This window comes from Pituophis catenifer, unplaced genomic scaffold (assembly GCF_029215685.1).
Source record: "Pituophis catenifer annectens isolate HBS135680 unplaced genomic scaffold, rPitCat1.0.hap2 SCAF_8, whole genome shotgun sequence".
NCBI classification, from domain to species: domain Eukaryota; kingdom Metazoa; phylum Chordata; class Lepidosauria; order Squamata; family Colubridae; genus Pituophis; species Pituophis catenifer.
Genome location: NW_027256888.1, coordinates 69,522,465 through 69,539,238, shown reverse-complemented (window position 1 = coordinate 69,539,238; position 16,774 = coordinate 69,522,465). Strand labels below are relative to the sequence as shown.

General features: G+C 43.1%; 1 protein-coding gene across 1 annotated transcript in view; it reads right to left on the bottom strand.

Moving 5' to 3' along the window:
• The window catches only part of FAM13A (family with sequence similarity 13 member A), a 150,068-nt gene that overhangs the window by 63,668 nt on the left and 69,626 nt on the right, over positions 1 to 16,774 (bottom strand). The window lies entirely within an intron of this gene.

Genomic DNA, 16,774 nt, shown 5'->3' with positions numbered 1-16,774 from the left:
TTTATATAGTTTACTATACTATATTCTATTTTGTACAAACTTTTACTCTCAATTTCAACTACACGTAAGAGAATAAACTATTGTCCTGAGTTAAATAATCACAAATAACCTCAAGGCAACTTAGAGAAGAAACAGTTGGCAAGAAAGATCAACAGAGTAATATTTCATAGAGCAAATGCTTGCTCCTAGCCGCCTGCTCTGCTTGCAGTATAATGTTACATCATAATAAATTGCACTTCACTCTTGGACATGTGTACTGAACACTGCTTAATTAAAAGATAATTTATTTCTATCAAACTAACTGTATCTAACCCTGAAGGAGAAAAGACCTATGGGTGTCTTTGTGGAAAAAGAAGCAAAAAAGGAAAAAAATGTGCATTCTTTGGTCCTTGTAAAAACCGTTTTTCTTCCCCAAACATTAAACTCTGTATTTAGGTTCGTACAAACACACATTAGTTCTACCTATAATAACCTAGAATTAAGGTGAATTTTCCTGACAGTGAGAACAATTAACCAGTGGAAGGACTTGCCTTCAGAAGTTGTGAGTGCTCCATCACTGGAGGCTTTTGAGAAGAGATTTGGACAGTCACTTGTCTGGAATGATAGCGTCTCCTGCCTGAGCAGAGGGTTGGACTAGAAGACCTCCAAGGTCCCTTCCAACTCTGTTATTTTGTTATTCACCTGAAAGAACGTAGAACACTACAATACCATTTATATTTATATTTATTAATAGGCAAAGCCAATCGGCTGTATTTCTACAAGTCCAGTAAAGAGGCAGGAAATAAGAAACGTAACATAATAGCAGAAGCAAAACATCTGTAACAACAGCCACAATACAACATGACCTTGTCTAGGAACCAATTCCATTTAGCATACAGTAGTACAGGACTACAGTACACAATCAAACCAACACATATCAACGATCAAAGCGACAGTGAGAAAACGAACGCTTTTCATACAAAACCGGGACGTTCCGTTTTACAGTTCGAACTCCCAACAAAACTTTTTTTTTTTTTGTTGGCTTGAAAAACTTATTTCAGAGCTGAAGAAGCTTCTCGGATGAGAAGCCAAACGCCTTCAAAGAAAAACCATAAAGTCCAGTTGCCTTTTTTTTTTTTTTTTTAAAAAAAAAGCACTTTTGGAACTTTTTTTTTTTTTTTGCTCCAAACCCAGAACGATTTCATTTTCTGCTAAAGATAAGGAAGGGGTGGGAGTGGGGGAATCGATAGCAGAGCATTTACACGGTATAGAGAAAATATTTTTTGCAAGGCAGCTTGGCGCGAGGGCTTTGCACCCACACTCCCTTCAAAACAGACAGAAAACCCAAGTTAAGGCTCCCCCCCACCCTTTTTTTTTTTTTTTTACCTTTGCAGAGAGACGATCTCCAAAGCCATGCCGGAAAAGTGTCCCGGGAGAATGAGAGAATGAGAGAGCGAGCTGGTGCTTAGAGCTTTTTTGATTCCTTCCGCCTCTTGCAGCGGACTGGGCTGCTCCTCCAACCACACCCCTCGCACGATCGCCTTTTGCCCCGCAGGCACCAGCCGCCTTGTCAAACCTCTCAACTTCCCTGCAAAAAAAAGCTTGGCTTCGCCTTCCTGCTCCGGCGATCGGCTGCCAGTTTCCGGCGTGCACGCTTGGCTAAGCCTCGACCGGGCGGCTGTCTGTCTTGCACAGGAGCGCGGAGTGGGCGCCAGGTACCAGCCGGCAGGAGGGCTTCCCCCTTTTTTGGCAGCGGAGATACCGCTCTCTCCCCCCCCCCCCCGCTTTGAACTTTTGTTCCCCAGGAACCACCAGCAGCTCCAGCCTCCTGCAAGCCAATTAAATGCTGCAACCGGGGACAGCCGGTTTAGGCGATCCGCTCCCCGAGTAACTTGAAACTTTTCCTTCGCCCGCTTGTCAATGCCGGCCAATCGTGGATCGGGGCGCCGGAGCTGGAGAGGAAGGCGGAACGATCCTCTCGCCTTTCCTCCAGCCTTCAACGCGCTTTTGGAGGCGTGGGGACTGCAGACGCCACCCTCCCTCCCTCCCTCCCCGGGGCACAGCCAGGGGTAGATTTGCAACCAGGCGCCCGCTGCGATTTCAATCGTTCCTTTGCTTAACCCGCATCGCTTTTCTTGGAGAGTTCAAGGAGGCGTGTGTGTCACGCACACGTGTGTGTGTGTGTGTGTCCAGATCCATCCCTGGGCTATGAAATAGTCTGGCTCAAGGGAGGCCGATTAAGGGCGATTTAAATCCAGCTCTCCCTTGTCTCCCACCGCCCGGCTTCCAAATTACGAAGCACTCTGCCCCGCTCCCGAAATCGTGGGCTGTGGATTATGGTTACTGTAATTCGCCCCCCCCCCCAAGCCTTTCTAACCCCCCACTCTCAGGAAGGCGCAGCCATGCCAGGGGAAGAGGGCATTGATCCGCACGGCAATGAGAACCTGGGGCGCGAGGAGCATCGAATCATAGGATCGGAAGGGACCTTTGAGGTCTTCTAGTCCAACCCCCTGCTTGAGCAGGAGACCCTAAAAAAAAAAGAAACCCCATTTGTTTCTATGGTTCTACCGTTTGTTCTGTGCAAGGGGGCTTTCTTCGGTATAGGGGAAAAAAAAATTGCTGCCCAAAAGAGCCCTTTCTACCATGGGAAAAGAAGCTGCAGACCACTGGCTCACACGAGGGGTGGGTAGGTGGGTGCGTGGGAGACAGAGCCCACCCAGCTGCATTTGGATTCAGGGGCGCCTAGGCGCATAAGGGGCTGCGGGCAGCTGCTCTGCCTGCTGCAGGGCGCGGGGAGGGGGTATCTCCTGCCCTCCTCCTGGAAATGATTGATTCAAGTGAAAAAGGGCAGAAAATGGAACAACACCCCCCCCTCCCAAAATCCTGCCGCCTTGGGTCCAAAGCTCTTAGTTCACCGCTTTTGGCCGAAGGAGGAGAGCATCCCACACGCTTCCCATTCAAAGATGAGGTTTTCCGCGCCGGGGGACTTTGCCACAAGCCAGTTGACATCACGTCAAGCACGTTGCTCTCATTCACTGGCGGGGAGGAAGGAGGGAGGGAGGGAGAGAGAGAGGCCGGAGGAAACAGACGTGATCAGGACACGCATCACACATACAGCCTGTCCCCTCCGCCTTCTTCCCAGCAGGGCCTTTGCGCTTTAGGTATCAAGCGGTGTGCATCCAGACGCTCCTGCTTGAAAAGCCACATTTTAAACTTGGCCAACTTTCCTCCCCTAGCAACCAAAACTAGTTGGATAAAGACAATTAAAAAAAAAAAATTAATTCATGATACAATCCGGCTACACGCCGGTATTACAATAAACCACTCAATTACCTGTTGGTTTTACGCGTTTTTGATTACTGACGATTTCCCCTTTTGTATCCTTTGCCATTAATTTTCTATGGAAATATTGTGATTGTTTCTGGGTTTGGGAGAGGACGGCAAACAGAATAAATAAACCCAGATAAAAATCTAATAATAGATATTTTACAAACCTAAATAAAATTTTAGCATTCAAAATTGTAGATTTCTTGAACACGCACATATGCTCAAAAACAGTAACGCCAAATAAATTTTATTTATGTATTAATTTTTATGCCACTTTTATTACTTTGTAAGTAACTCAAGGCTTAACGCTCTACTCTTTCCTCCTATTTTCCTCACAACAACAATCTTGTGAAGTGGGTTGGGCTGAGAGGGTGACTCACCCAGTCTGCTGAAGGGGAACTAGAATTCAGTCTCCTGGTTTCTAGCCAGCACCTTAACTACTCTATTGTCACTCTATTGTCCTTTGTGAAATGATTTCACTATCTGAGCATTGGGCATGACATTTCTAGTGTAGGTTTGGATTCTCTGTTTGCCAACAGGAGAAAAACTCCAACCTTGTACAGGTAGTCCTCGGTTGAAGCACCTGGAGATGCTGACGCTCCAGGAGGTTGAAGCACCTGGAGGTGCTGACGCTCTAAAACAGGGGTGTCAAACTCAAGGCCCATGGGCCGAATCTGGCCCATGGAGCCATCCTGGAAACAGTGAAGGACTGGCCCGTGGTGCCTCTGCCAATGAAACAGCTAGGGGGAGCCATGTATGGCCTTCCCAGGCTCTGTTTTCGGCCGCGACGGCCTCCTGCAGCCCTCTGCCAGCGTGTGCTGCCCCCACCCCCGTCCATTTTCACTGGCACAGGGCTCAGGAGGCCGTCATGACTGAAAATGGAGCTTGGGAGCCCATTTTCACTGGCAGAGCGCTCAGGCCGCCACAGGTGCCCCCAACACGAGTGATGTCAAGCTGTCCCCATCCACCCTTGCCACGCCCACTCTGCCCCCCCGCCAAACCCTGATGCAGCCCTCAATGAAATCCAGTTTGACACCCCTGCTCTAAAAGGATGCAAATGATCAGCTGTCTGAAAGGAATATAAATCCTTCTATTCCCCACTATCCTGACTGAGCTGAAGAATCTCTTGGTTGAGAAGCAAAACGTCTTCAAAGAAGAAACAAATAAGTCCAGCTGCCTCCTGAAAAAGCACCTTTGGGACAACCATGACCTGGATGACTGAGAATCTCTACAGACTTTTAGTTCATTTAGTGACCATTCAACGTTACAGTGGCATTGAAAAAAGTGACCTATGACCGTTTTTCACACCTAACAACCGTTGCAGCACCATGATTATGTGATTAAAATTCAGATGCTTGGCAACTGACTCATATTTATGACAGTTGAAGTGCCTTGTGGTCCTGCTTTTGCGACCAAGGAAGGTAGTAAAATGCAGCAAAATTCACTTAACAAATGTCTCGCTTAGTAACAGAAATTTTGGGCTCAGTTGAAGGCCAATAAGTCAAGGACGCCTTGACTTTGCCAGTTGATGTGTGATAAATATGGGAAATGTGTAAAGGCTTGCTTTTACCTATCCCTTTCAGTAAATTATTTCCTTCTTAAGTCTAAGTTAGTGTTTTATGTTTAGCAACAATAGCTTAATAAATAATTCCTGACAATGGAGTCACATATACCACTAAACAAAATATTCCTGCCACAAGACACACATCCTGGTACACGATAAATCAGTCAACTGATCTCCAACCCTACTATGGCTCAGAGGACTGGGAAAATCCAGTGAGTCAACTATTATTTCTGCACGTGCATAGAATCTTAGCAGTTGCTACGTTTGCTTGCAGGCATCCTCAGTTTAACATCTGCTGGTCAGATCTTGTAGGTCAACATAAATTCCTAGAATAATTAAGATCCCATGTTTTGAAGGAGGAAAGAAAGTGGTATTTCTCCACTAGAACCAACAGCTCAGATGGCAAATACAGTCACATTAACGTGGGCCTCTCCCTTGAGTTTGAGAGTTCTATGGAGCTTAGAAAGCATTCATATTTTCATATTATTTAACCTCCTAAGATATAGGTAGTCTTTGATTTACGACCATAATTGATGTTTAAATTATGACTGTAAGTCATGGTGGTCATTAAGGAGGTTACCATTTGGCACTGACTGATTTTATAACATTTTTGCGGCAGTTATTAAGCAAATATTGCAGTCGTTATGCAAACATTGCAGTCATTAAATAAACCCATTATATTACATGGGCTTTTTTTTTTTTTTTTTTTTTTTTTGCTGGAAACCAGAAATAAACTCAAGTTTCCAACAAAAAATGCCCCCAAAATTGCAGTCATGCAATTGTGAGATTCTTGAAACAGCTGCAAAAGCAGATCGGTTATCAAGTACTCAAAATGAGATCATGTGATGGGGAACCTGTCAGAATTTCCAAACCGGGTCATGAGTAGTACTGGAGAGATCCATCGTAATTTCGAACAATCACTAAGTAACCAGTCATAAATTGAGAACTCCTTGTATGTCTTTATGCAATATTTATGCTTGGTAATGAAAACATGTTGGGAATTAATTTTAAAAGATGTAAGGATAAAACAGGAGTGGGGAACGATGCTGGCTCAGGAATTCTAGGAGTTGAAGTCCACAAGTCATAAAGGGGCCATCGTTCCTCACTCTTGGGATGAAGGTTCCTGGTGAATACACAGACATGTTATTGGCAACGATACAAAAGTAATTTGCCACAGGCTTCTTTCTGGATGTCTTTTCAGTTGTTCATTTTAGACTACAATTCCTCATATCCTGGACATACTATAAATTGTTTCAATTTCTACCCTCAAAACGATGCTATAGAGCACTGCACACCAGAACAACTAGACACAAGTACAGTTTTTTTCCTGAATGCCACACTCTACTTAACAACTTATTCCCACAACACTGTCAAATAATTTACTAAGACTGTATTACTATTATTCTTCTCTTCCTTAGTAGTATCTATCTCTTCCCACTTATGGTTAATATAACCATGTGCTTGTATCTTTCAATTATATTGTTTTTACTTGTTTCCTAGTACGATTTGATTAGTAACCTTGACTATCACTAAGTGTTGTATCTTTTTATTCTTGATGAATGTATTTTATTCTCCTTATGTACATTGAGAGCATATACACCAAAGACAAATTCCTTGTGTGTCCAATCACACTTGGCCAATAAAGAATTCTATATTTCCTAATGGCATCTCATTTGAATAATAGCCCTACCAAACGATCATTTAGAGAGAACATGAGAATATGTCACATTTAGGATCTTGAAGTAGCATTGCTGGAAACCACACTTATAACCATAGATACCCAGATATTTAGAGTCCACAAAGATAGTATAGTCATACTTTAACCTCAAAAATGTTCTCAATGATGATTAAGCTATCATTAATTAAAATAATATATAGCTATAATTTATTGAATATATCTGTATTCCCATGTCTGTGTGTGTATCTGTGAATATGTTTTTCTTTCTTACTAGTTTTCTTTTTTACAACGACGTGTATTTTTAATTGAATGTAATTGAGCACATTTTTATTTATACTGATTTGTATACTGCTGATGACAAGGAAGGCCCTGCTAATGATTTATATTTTCACCAAATATCAATAAAGTCTGGTTTATAAAATGACTCTGTGGCCCTGAAAAACAGGCCTTCCTACCCATCTGCAACCGCTGAAGTTATCACTCAAAATTATATCAATCCAGATTAAGACTGGAGACGAAAGGTCATTTTATTAAACTAACAAGTATCATCTTCTACAATAATAAGGAATCAGATAGGCAAGTTGCTTTCTTGTCTTTTTCCCCCTGATATCCATTAAAGCATGTTAAGTTCTTAAAAATGTAAGCCACCTTTATTGCCAAATTTGTTATATTAAGCAAACCTTTATCTCTCCAATCTTGGAATTTGCTCTACGTGGCAATATTTTAAGATAGAACTTGAACATTTACTTTTCTTTATTGCACAAGCCTCAGTGTATCAGAACGAGCCAGTCATCAGGTTTTATCCAAAAAAGAATGAAAGGAAGGAATTTTCCATCTAATCAAAAACAGATCAAGCACTGAAAGCTTATCTGCAGCTTTTCCCCCAAGTCATCTATCCATTATAAAAAAACCGTGAGATCTAAAAATGACAGGGTATTAAATATCACAGAAATCTTTAAAGGAAACTCGTCTTCTTATTTTTCTAGTTTATTCTTTCACATGAATGCTAAGATTTGGACGTTAAACAATTATTTTCTCGACTCCTTTTAAGGTTCCCAGAGATCAGGTTCCAATTGTGCGGAATCAAGAGCACTGGGTCAAAAGACCAAGGAACAATATGGTTTGTTTGCTTTGGGTTTAGTGTAATGCTTGGATTCCCCCATTATGGTTTGGTGTTATGTGTGAATCGGGCTATTGCTAATTTTTCACTCTGATCTATATCACCCATTTCTTTTTTCTTTCTATAATATCTGACAAAAAAGGGAAGTGTGTTTTTTTGAAATCAGTTACAGATTAACCAGGAGTTTCTGCAGGAGATGGTCAATGCCCAGAGGATGATCACAATTTTATAATTGAAGTTTCTCACCTCCATTTGTATACATGTTATGACACAGGTAAGAAAAAGAGTCTTTTCTGCCCTGGCTGCCACTCTCTGGAACAGGGATTCAAACTGGATTTGTTTGAGGGCCGGATAGCATTATAGTTCTCCTCTGTGGGCTGGTGGTGGTGGGGAAGTGGGATGGACGCCTCCAGCACCCTGCCAGCCAAAATTGGGTGCAGGGGGGCCACGTGTGGCCCCTCGCACCCCATTTTGGCCAGCAAAGTGCTGCAGGAGATAGTCCAGGCCGAAAACGGGGCCACGTGCGACTCCCCGCATCCCATTTTAGCTGCCAGAGGCACCGTGGGCCGGTGCTTTGCTATTTCTAGGCTGGCCCCATGGACCAGATCTAAGCATCTAGTGGGCCGGATCTGGCCCGTGGGCCTTGAGTTTGACATCCCTGGTCTGGAACATTGTACCTTCCCTTCATGAAATCTCTGCCCACATATTTGTACTGCAGTGTATAACTAGTCTGGCATCCTAATGGGAGAACTTCATTTTGGAGGTAGCTGGTTAACAGAGTAATAAAAGACCCCACCTGCTGGAACTGTGTATCTGGCTGCCTTCCTTGATTTATAATGATTTATAAATCTGAAAATTAAAAAAAAAACATACAATTTTATTGATCATTAAATGCTAATTTGAGGTGTATTAATGTAAAATTTTGAGTGGAGAAATTTTTAGGATCCAATCTGGATCAGTCATTTAGTCTTCCCAGGTTCAGAGGTTTAGTCTTCCAAGCTTTCAGACTTGTGCTGGAGTCCATCCTCAGGGAAAATACTATGCACAAACTAGCCCAGTGCGCGCGCGCGCGCGCACACACACACACACACACACAAGTTCCCTGAGGATGGGCTCTAGCACGAGTCCGAAAGCTCGGAACACTAAACCCCTGATTCCAGTGACTGACCCAGATTGGAACATTATCCCGGGACACGTATATTTGACTTTATCCGCGGCAGAAATGTAGGCTTCTAAACTAGCTTTGATTCAAAACCATACATCCTGCAGGGCCTTTCACACCAACCACCCCCCACCCATTGTCTATATTTCATGACTAGAGAATCATAGGGTTGCAACCTTCCAAATCAATGAAAAAAAATAAGGACTGCAAACGTTGACAGATGCTGGCCTCCCTTATGAACTTATCCAAAGAAAATTATTAGTCATCTGCATATAAGTAGGTCAGGAGTTCATTATACACTTGAACTAAATCACTAAAAAAAAAAAGTAGGATGACAATTAAATCAGAACGCCTGGAACAGATTTTCTTTTAAATAATGTTCTTTATGCACGCCCCCTTAGGGACCTCTTAAGAAACATGAAAGGTCCACGGTAGACAGTTTAAGGTAAAAGGTATGGGGATTAGCGAGACTAATAACAGGATCAGGTAGAGTGTTCCAGACATTTACTATTCTATTGCAGAAGTCCTATTTCCTACAATCAAGATTAGAGCGAATGACATTGAGTTTGAATCTACTGATAGCCCTTGTGTTATTACGGTTGAAATTAAAGTACTCATTTACAGGTAGGACTTTTTGGTAAATAATCTTATGAACTAAGCTTAGGTCGGAACGTAGACGGCGTAGTTCGAGGCTATCCAGACCTAAAATTTCAAGCCTGGTGGGATAGGGAATTTTATTTCGAGCAGAAGATTTGAGTACTCTTCTAGTAAAATATCTCTGATATTTTAATGTACTGATGTACATTAAATGTACTGATGTACTGAAATACATACATATATATATTGGTAAGTGGACCTAAGTCACTGAGAGTGACTTGGCAGCCATATAAATTTTCAATCACTCAGAATAGAGCTGGAAGGGACCTTGGAGGTCTTCTAGTCCAACCCCCTGCTCAAGCAGGAGACCCTATACCCGTGATGGCGAACCTATGGCATGCGTGCCACAGGTGGCACGCGGGGCCATATCTGTGGGCATGCGAGCGTTGCCCTAGCTCAGCTCCAGCATGCACCGGCCAGCTGATTTTGGGGCCTTCCGGAAGTCGGGAAACGGGCTGTTTCTGGCCTCTGGAGGGCCTCGGGGGGGGGGGGGGGGCGTTTTCGGCCTCCCCAGGCTCCTAGAAAGCCTCTGTAGCCTAGGGAGGGCGAAAAACGGGCCGACCGTGCCATTGTGTGCCAAAAGCAAGGGGAGCACGGGGGGGGGGGGGGGTCGCGTGCGCGTGCATGATGGGGTGAGGCGCATTAAATTATGGGTGTGAGCATGCACACGCGCGACCCCCCCCATGCTCCCCCCTGCTTTTGGCACGTGACGGCAGAAAGGTTAGCCATCATTGCCCTATACCATTTCAGACAAGTGGCTGTCCAGTCTCTTCTTAAAAACCTCCAGTGATTTAAGCACCCACAACTTCTGATGGCAAGCTGTTCCACGGTTAATGGTCCTCACTGTTAGGAAGTTTCTCCTTAATTCCAGGTTGCTTCTCTCCTTGAGTAGTTTCCATCCATTGTTTCTTGTCCTGTCCTCCAGTGCTTTGGAGAATAATTTCACCCCCTCTTCTTTGTGGCAGCCCCTCGAATATTGGAATATTGCTATCATGTCCCTCCTCGTCCTTCTTATCTTTTAGACTAGCCAAATCCAAATGTTCTTCATATGTTTTAGTCTCCAGGCCTTTAATCATCTTAGTTGCTCTTCTTTGCACTTTTCCCCAAAATCTCAACATCTTTTTTGTAATATGGTGACCAAAACTGTATGCAGTATTTCAGGCGTGGCTTTACTAAGGCTTTATAAAGCGGTACTAATACTTCATGTTATTTTGATTCTACGCCTCTATTTATGCAACCAAGGATTGTATAGGCTTTTTTGGCTGCTGCCACATACTGCTGTTTTTATTTGTATTTTATTTGTATTTGTTTTTATTTGTATTTAATTTTTCTTAAATAAATAAAAAAATTAAAAGCAAAAGCAGCTGGAATTCAGAACTATTGATTATATTGCACATTTGCCTGAATCTGATTGTCCCAAATATGTCTGGCTCTCAAATGAAAAGAAGGCAAAACTAACCTTGAAAAAGAAGCAGCTGGGTTTTAAAAAAGATGCCACAGCCCTCAAGAACACATGAGTATTGACTCAGGGGTCAGGTATTAATGCTATTACTTCTTCTTTTAGGACTGTGGTGGCAAATCTATGGCACGCATGCCAGAGGTGGCATGTAGAGGCCTCTTTGTGGGCACGTGAGCCATCGCCCCAGCTCAGCTCCACCACGCATGTGCACATGCCTCCTGCCGGCCAGCTGGTCTTCGGGTCTCTGCCGTGCATGTGCATGCAGGCCCCCGCATGCGCATGCAAGGGCCCTGCATGTGCCCTGGCCCTGTGCATGCACATACGCCCCCCGCATGCACGAGGCCAGGGCACATGCAGGGCCCTTGCATGTGCATGTGGGGGCCTGGGGGCGGGGTGCCTATGCAGGAGCTGCACGCATTGCATTTTGGGGGTTTGCGCACGCTTTGGGCACTCGGTCTGGAAAAGGTTAGCCATCACTGTCCTAAGAAGTGGATTAACAAACTCGATTTCTCTAGGCTTTTCTGGAAACACATTTAAACATTCAAAACTATGCCATTGGGAAAAGAATATAGAATACAGAACAGTTCTTTCTTCTCCTGTGGTATCTCAACACAGGTATTTATATTAGAAATAAAATGCACACATTTTCATTTTCAGAGTCTGTAACCTGAGGTTAAAGTGACCTCAATAATCTACTGGTAGGCAATGCAACATCCAAGGATCCCAGAACGCTGTCAGAACGCTGAAGAGATTCCCCTAACACCTCGCCTTTTTAAATAAAACAGCCACACGATCACAAAATCTTGGCTGAGAATGTTTGACTCTCAAGAGGAGGAAGCGTAAATCTGCTAAAATGTCATGAATCTTTAGCAGCCTCATGTAAGCGCATATTAAAAATCTTGCGAGATTTGAGTTAGCTTTGTGAGGGGGACAAAGGATCAAAACTTTGGTTAAAAGGTGGTAACTTTTTTGTGTTTTTGGGTCAATCCTAGGTATCTCACCATATATTACACCTGCACTGTTAACTAAATATACCAATGATTTGGCTCATATTTCCCAGCAAGATGCACAACCAGGGTTTGAACCAAGAACATTTCAGATACAAGGTACATGTTTTATTGGTGAATTACAGCCCCATCCATGTTATTCAGAAATTAAACTGTACCTTTCTGTAGAAGTACAGAGAACAGAGAACTTCTGTCAGCTAAGCATTAAAGTTCCCATCTTTTCCTTACATTGTAAAATTATGAAAAATCACATGCTTATGTCTTTCCCTACTTTGACCTGGTAACTTGGGGTGAAGAACAGAAACACAGGATATGACAATGTGACACATCATGTCCTGTTGACAAGTGAGGGAGAAAGAGCAGAGTTGCTGAGTCTGATGGCGTCTGATAATATAGGCGTAGCACTTGTCCTTTGTACAGGTACAAATAAGTAAACAAACCATGTCCAGATATCATGTTGGATCAGAGTCAGGGGTGTCAAACTTGATTTCATTGAGGGCTGCATCAGGGTTGTATTTGACCTCAGGAGGGGGGGAGGGGGCGTGGCTGGGGTGGGCGTGGTCAGCTCAACGTCACTCATGTCGGGGGGCGCCTGTGGTGGCCAAGTCCTAAGACAGGACTTCCCTCAGACTCTCCTTCCCTCTCATTATAATCTTCCTTCCTTCCTTCCTTCCTTCCTTCCTTCCTTCCTTCCTTCCTTCCTTCCTTCCTCTTTACTTCTTTTTCCTCCCCTCTTCATTCTCTCTTCTTCTCCTTTCCCCTCTTTCCTTATTTTTGTTTCCTTGCTCTCTTCCCATCTTCCCTTCTTTTTCTTTGTCTTTCCTCCTTCCCTTTCTCCTTTCCTGTCCCTTCTTGGATGCTCAAATGCAAAAGGGGAAACATTTCTCCTTTTGTTTTGTTTTTAGTTTGTTTTGCTAGCCCTCTGCCAGCGAAAACGGACCCGGGGGGGGGGTGCCTAGGCATAAAAGCCTGCTGGGTCACTTTGGGCCAGCTCTCTCATCCCAAATCCCCTCACAGAGTTATTGTTGTGAGACAAATAGGAGAAGGAAGGACTATTAGGTATGTCCGTGGCTTGGAGTTACTGATAAATAAAGGTGAAATAAAATCCGAATAAATAAATGAATAAAAGTAAGGAAGATTTAGCTGCTTTTAAATTGGTGTTCTGGCCACATGGAGGTACATGTGTTCTAGAGTAAGGCAGAGCCAGTAGTGAAATGTAAAATTTGTTACTACCGGTTCTGTGGGCGTGGCTTAGTGGTGGGGAGTAAAGTGACTGGTTGGGTGTGGCCAACTTTTTTTTTTTTTTTTACTTTTAAAAGCATTTTTTCTACAACCTCTTTCTACAACCTCTTCCCAGCAGAGTTGCCTGATCGTCAGAGCCTTTTAAAAGCATTTTTTCTCCCGAAGGCTCCGACGATCAGGCAACTCAGCTGGGAGTTCGGCCGAAGAAGTTGTAAAAAAAATGCTTTTAAAAGGCTCTGACGATCCCAGCTGAGCCGCCCAATCATCAGAGGCTTTTTTTTTTTTACTTTTAAAAACATTTTTTCAGCCGAAAAAAAAAGCCTCTGATGATTGTGCGGCTCAGCTGGGCATTGGGGGGGGGCAGGAACTTTTGTTACCGGTTCTCTGAACCACCCGCTGCCATCACTACCAGATCGGGCGATCCGGTCCGAACCGGGAGCATTTCACCCCTGGGCAGGGCCACAATTGGGAAGGGACTCTTCCATCAGTCAGGAAACTGACTAGAAAAATGTGTAAGCATTGTCTCTAGAATGAACAGGTGGAAGATACCCACTTTAGAGTCGCCTGTCTGCGTTGTAGAAAACAGGATAACCAGTGACAGACTCTTCTTTTAAAGAGAGTAACTACTCAGGATAAAGTGGAGGCAGGGCCGGGACAGGAGGTGGGGAGAAGGGAAAAAGACACATGAAACTTTCTCTAAAATTTGCTGCTTTATGATATCGTTGGAGACCCAGCAGATTTTATTCCTTGCAAAGTTACGCAAGTTTCAAAAACCAAGAACTGTATTTTACTGAATATTAATTCAATTATCTTTAATACAGTGTAGTAAGATGCTACACACACACACACACACACACACACACACACACACACCATTAATACATAGTTAACTGCTTTTTTTTGTCCCCTCTTTGTTAGTAACTCTTTCATCTTCTCAATTTGGAAAATAACTCTTTAATAGCTTTTTCATTGTTTGGAGCATGTGATAAAAGAATTCAATTACAGGTTGTTGACTGAACATGTTAAAACTGCTTTAAAAACATCAAACCGATGTAATTCTGTAGGGCAACCACACCAGAGACGCTACACAAATTCTGCATCCAATTTACATAAGGGATGGTGGGGTGGGGTGGGGTGTGTTGGGAGCACATTGGCAGTGAGGACTGATAATGAATTCAAACCGGGGAAAAGTTGTGGTGGCAAGATTAAACTTTAATGATACAGAAGCTAAGGATCCGAGGAACATGCGCCTTTCTTTATAAATTTATAGATTGTCTTGCCCACTTGAGAAGTTGCCCTCCTTGCCAGTTAATAAGTAATCATCTCATGACCCAAAACAATTTAATTGAAGTGTTCTTTCTCCCCATGCTTTAGGCTGTCATTGCGTTAGTTTTTCCAAGCTGACTCATTTTAAATTTTGAGTACATTTGTCTCCACCCTCCCATGCAATCAATCCCATTCTTTATTCCATCGTGGGATGCTGGCACCATGAATAATGTTACATAACTGAGTTTTTGAAAAAAAAGTTCATATTTTTCAAAATCCTCGGGCAACAAAGGCTCCTGTGATACATATTTGAAGGATTGGTTCCAGTCCAACTTTTTTTTTTAATGATTAAAAAAAAAGACTTAAACGTTTGGTGTTATTTTCCTTCCTCTTTGATGCAGAGTTTTCTCGCAGCACAAAATTTGAGCATCACCACCTTTAAAAAAGTTCAATTTTTATGTACCAACTTGCAAAGTCAGGATTATGGGAGGAAAAAAAATATTAGAATCATGTACTAATATTGCTTAGGGCTCAATGAACAATGCATTTGGAATAAAATATAATTGGTGGTTTATATCTGCTGTTGTGCACTGCCTTGAGTCACCTTTGGTAAGCTGGGTGGCTGTATAAATTTGATTAATAAATATCTGTAACTATTCCTCAGGTAATCCTTGATTTACAACTGTTTATTTAGTGACCGTTCGAAGTTACAATGGTACTGAAAAAAGTGACTTATGACTGTTTTTCACAATTACGAATGTTGTAACATCACCAAGGTTAGGTGATCAAAATCAAGATGCTTTGGAACTGACTCATATTTACGACAGTTACATTGTCCCGGGGTCATATGATCCCCTTTTGCGGCCTTCTGACAAGCAAATTCGATGGGAAAGCCAGATTCACTTAACCATGTTATTAACTTAACAACTACAATGATTCACTTAACAAATGTGGCAAGAAAGGTCGTAAAATGGGGCAAAATTCACTTAACAATTGTTTTGCTTAGTAACAGATATTTTGGGCTGAATTGTAGTCATAAGTTAAGGACTACCTGTATACCACCCCCTCTAATTCTGAGTCATACTCTTTTCACTCCCTATAAACAAGTCTGAGATAGGTAAGTCCTGCCAAATGTTTATGAATAAGGTACAACAATATATATATATACATCTCCACTCTGCTTAGACAGTCCTATAGAAACATGTGACTAAATTCTTCCCTTGTAGAATATGAACCTATATACGTCATACTAGGACAGGGGTGTCAAACTCAAGGACCGAGGGCCAGATGTGGCCCACGGGGTGCTTAGATCTGACCCGCGGGGCTACCCTGGAAACAGCGAACGACCGGCCCGCGGTGCCTCCGTCAGCAAAAACGGAGCTCGCAAGGGCCACGTGCGGCCCTCCCAAGCTTCATTTTCGCTGGCAGAGGGTTGCGGGAGATTGTCCCAACCGAAAACGGAGCTCTGGAGCCCATTTTCGCTGGCAGAGCACCCGGGCCACCACAGGCCCGACATGAGTGACATCATGCTGGCCATGCCCACCCTGGCGATGCCCCCCCGCCCGAGGTCAAACACAACCCTGATGCGGCCCTCAATGAAATCGAGTTTGACACTCCTGTACTAGGAAATGGAATGTGGCCACAAAGTTTTACTTGGGAAATGTTCAGACATAGCCTAAAGGTGACACAACATGCTTTCCTTGGCAGATGCCATAGGTGTATGTACAGCCAAGTAATCACTAATCAGAATATTAAGAACTCTGGCAGAATACACTGAGAGTACATAAGAACCTGCTTATTTTATCAGCCTTAAACGATGAACTCTGCACTAGCCAACTCTAGACAGAGCAGGGCAGGAGATAACAATTTTGAGGTCACAACAAATTATGCATTGAAGGCTCTTTAAACATACAAACAAATAAGGATGGGGTGAAATTGAACCCAACTCTTGTCACTACTGAAACCATACACTGTACAGAATTAAAAAACTAAAACATCCAATACCACAGACGCTGAAGTACTAATTTGCTAAGAAAACCAGTCCTCAACTTACAACAGTTCATTTAGTGACCGTTTGAAGTTACCGTTTTTTCACACGACTGTGGCAGCATCCCCGTGGTCATGTGATCAAAATTCAGACACTTGGCACCCAACTCATATTTATGACAGTTACAGTGTCTTGGGATCATGTGAACTCTTTTTTACGACCTTCTAACAAGCAAAATCAATGGGAAAACCAGATTCACTTAACAGCCGTGTTACCGACTTAACAACTGTAGTGATTCACTTAACAATGGTGGCAAGAAAGGTCGT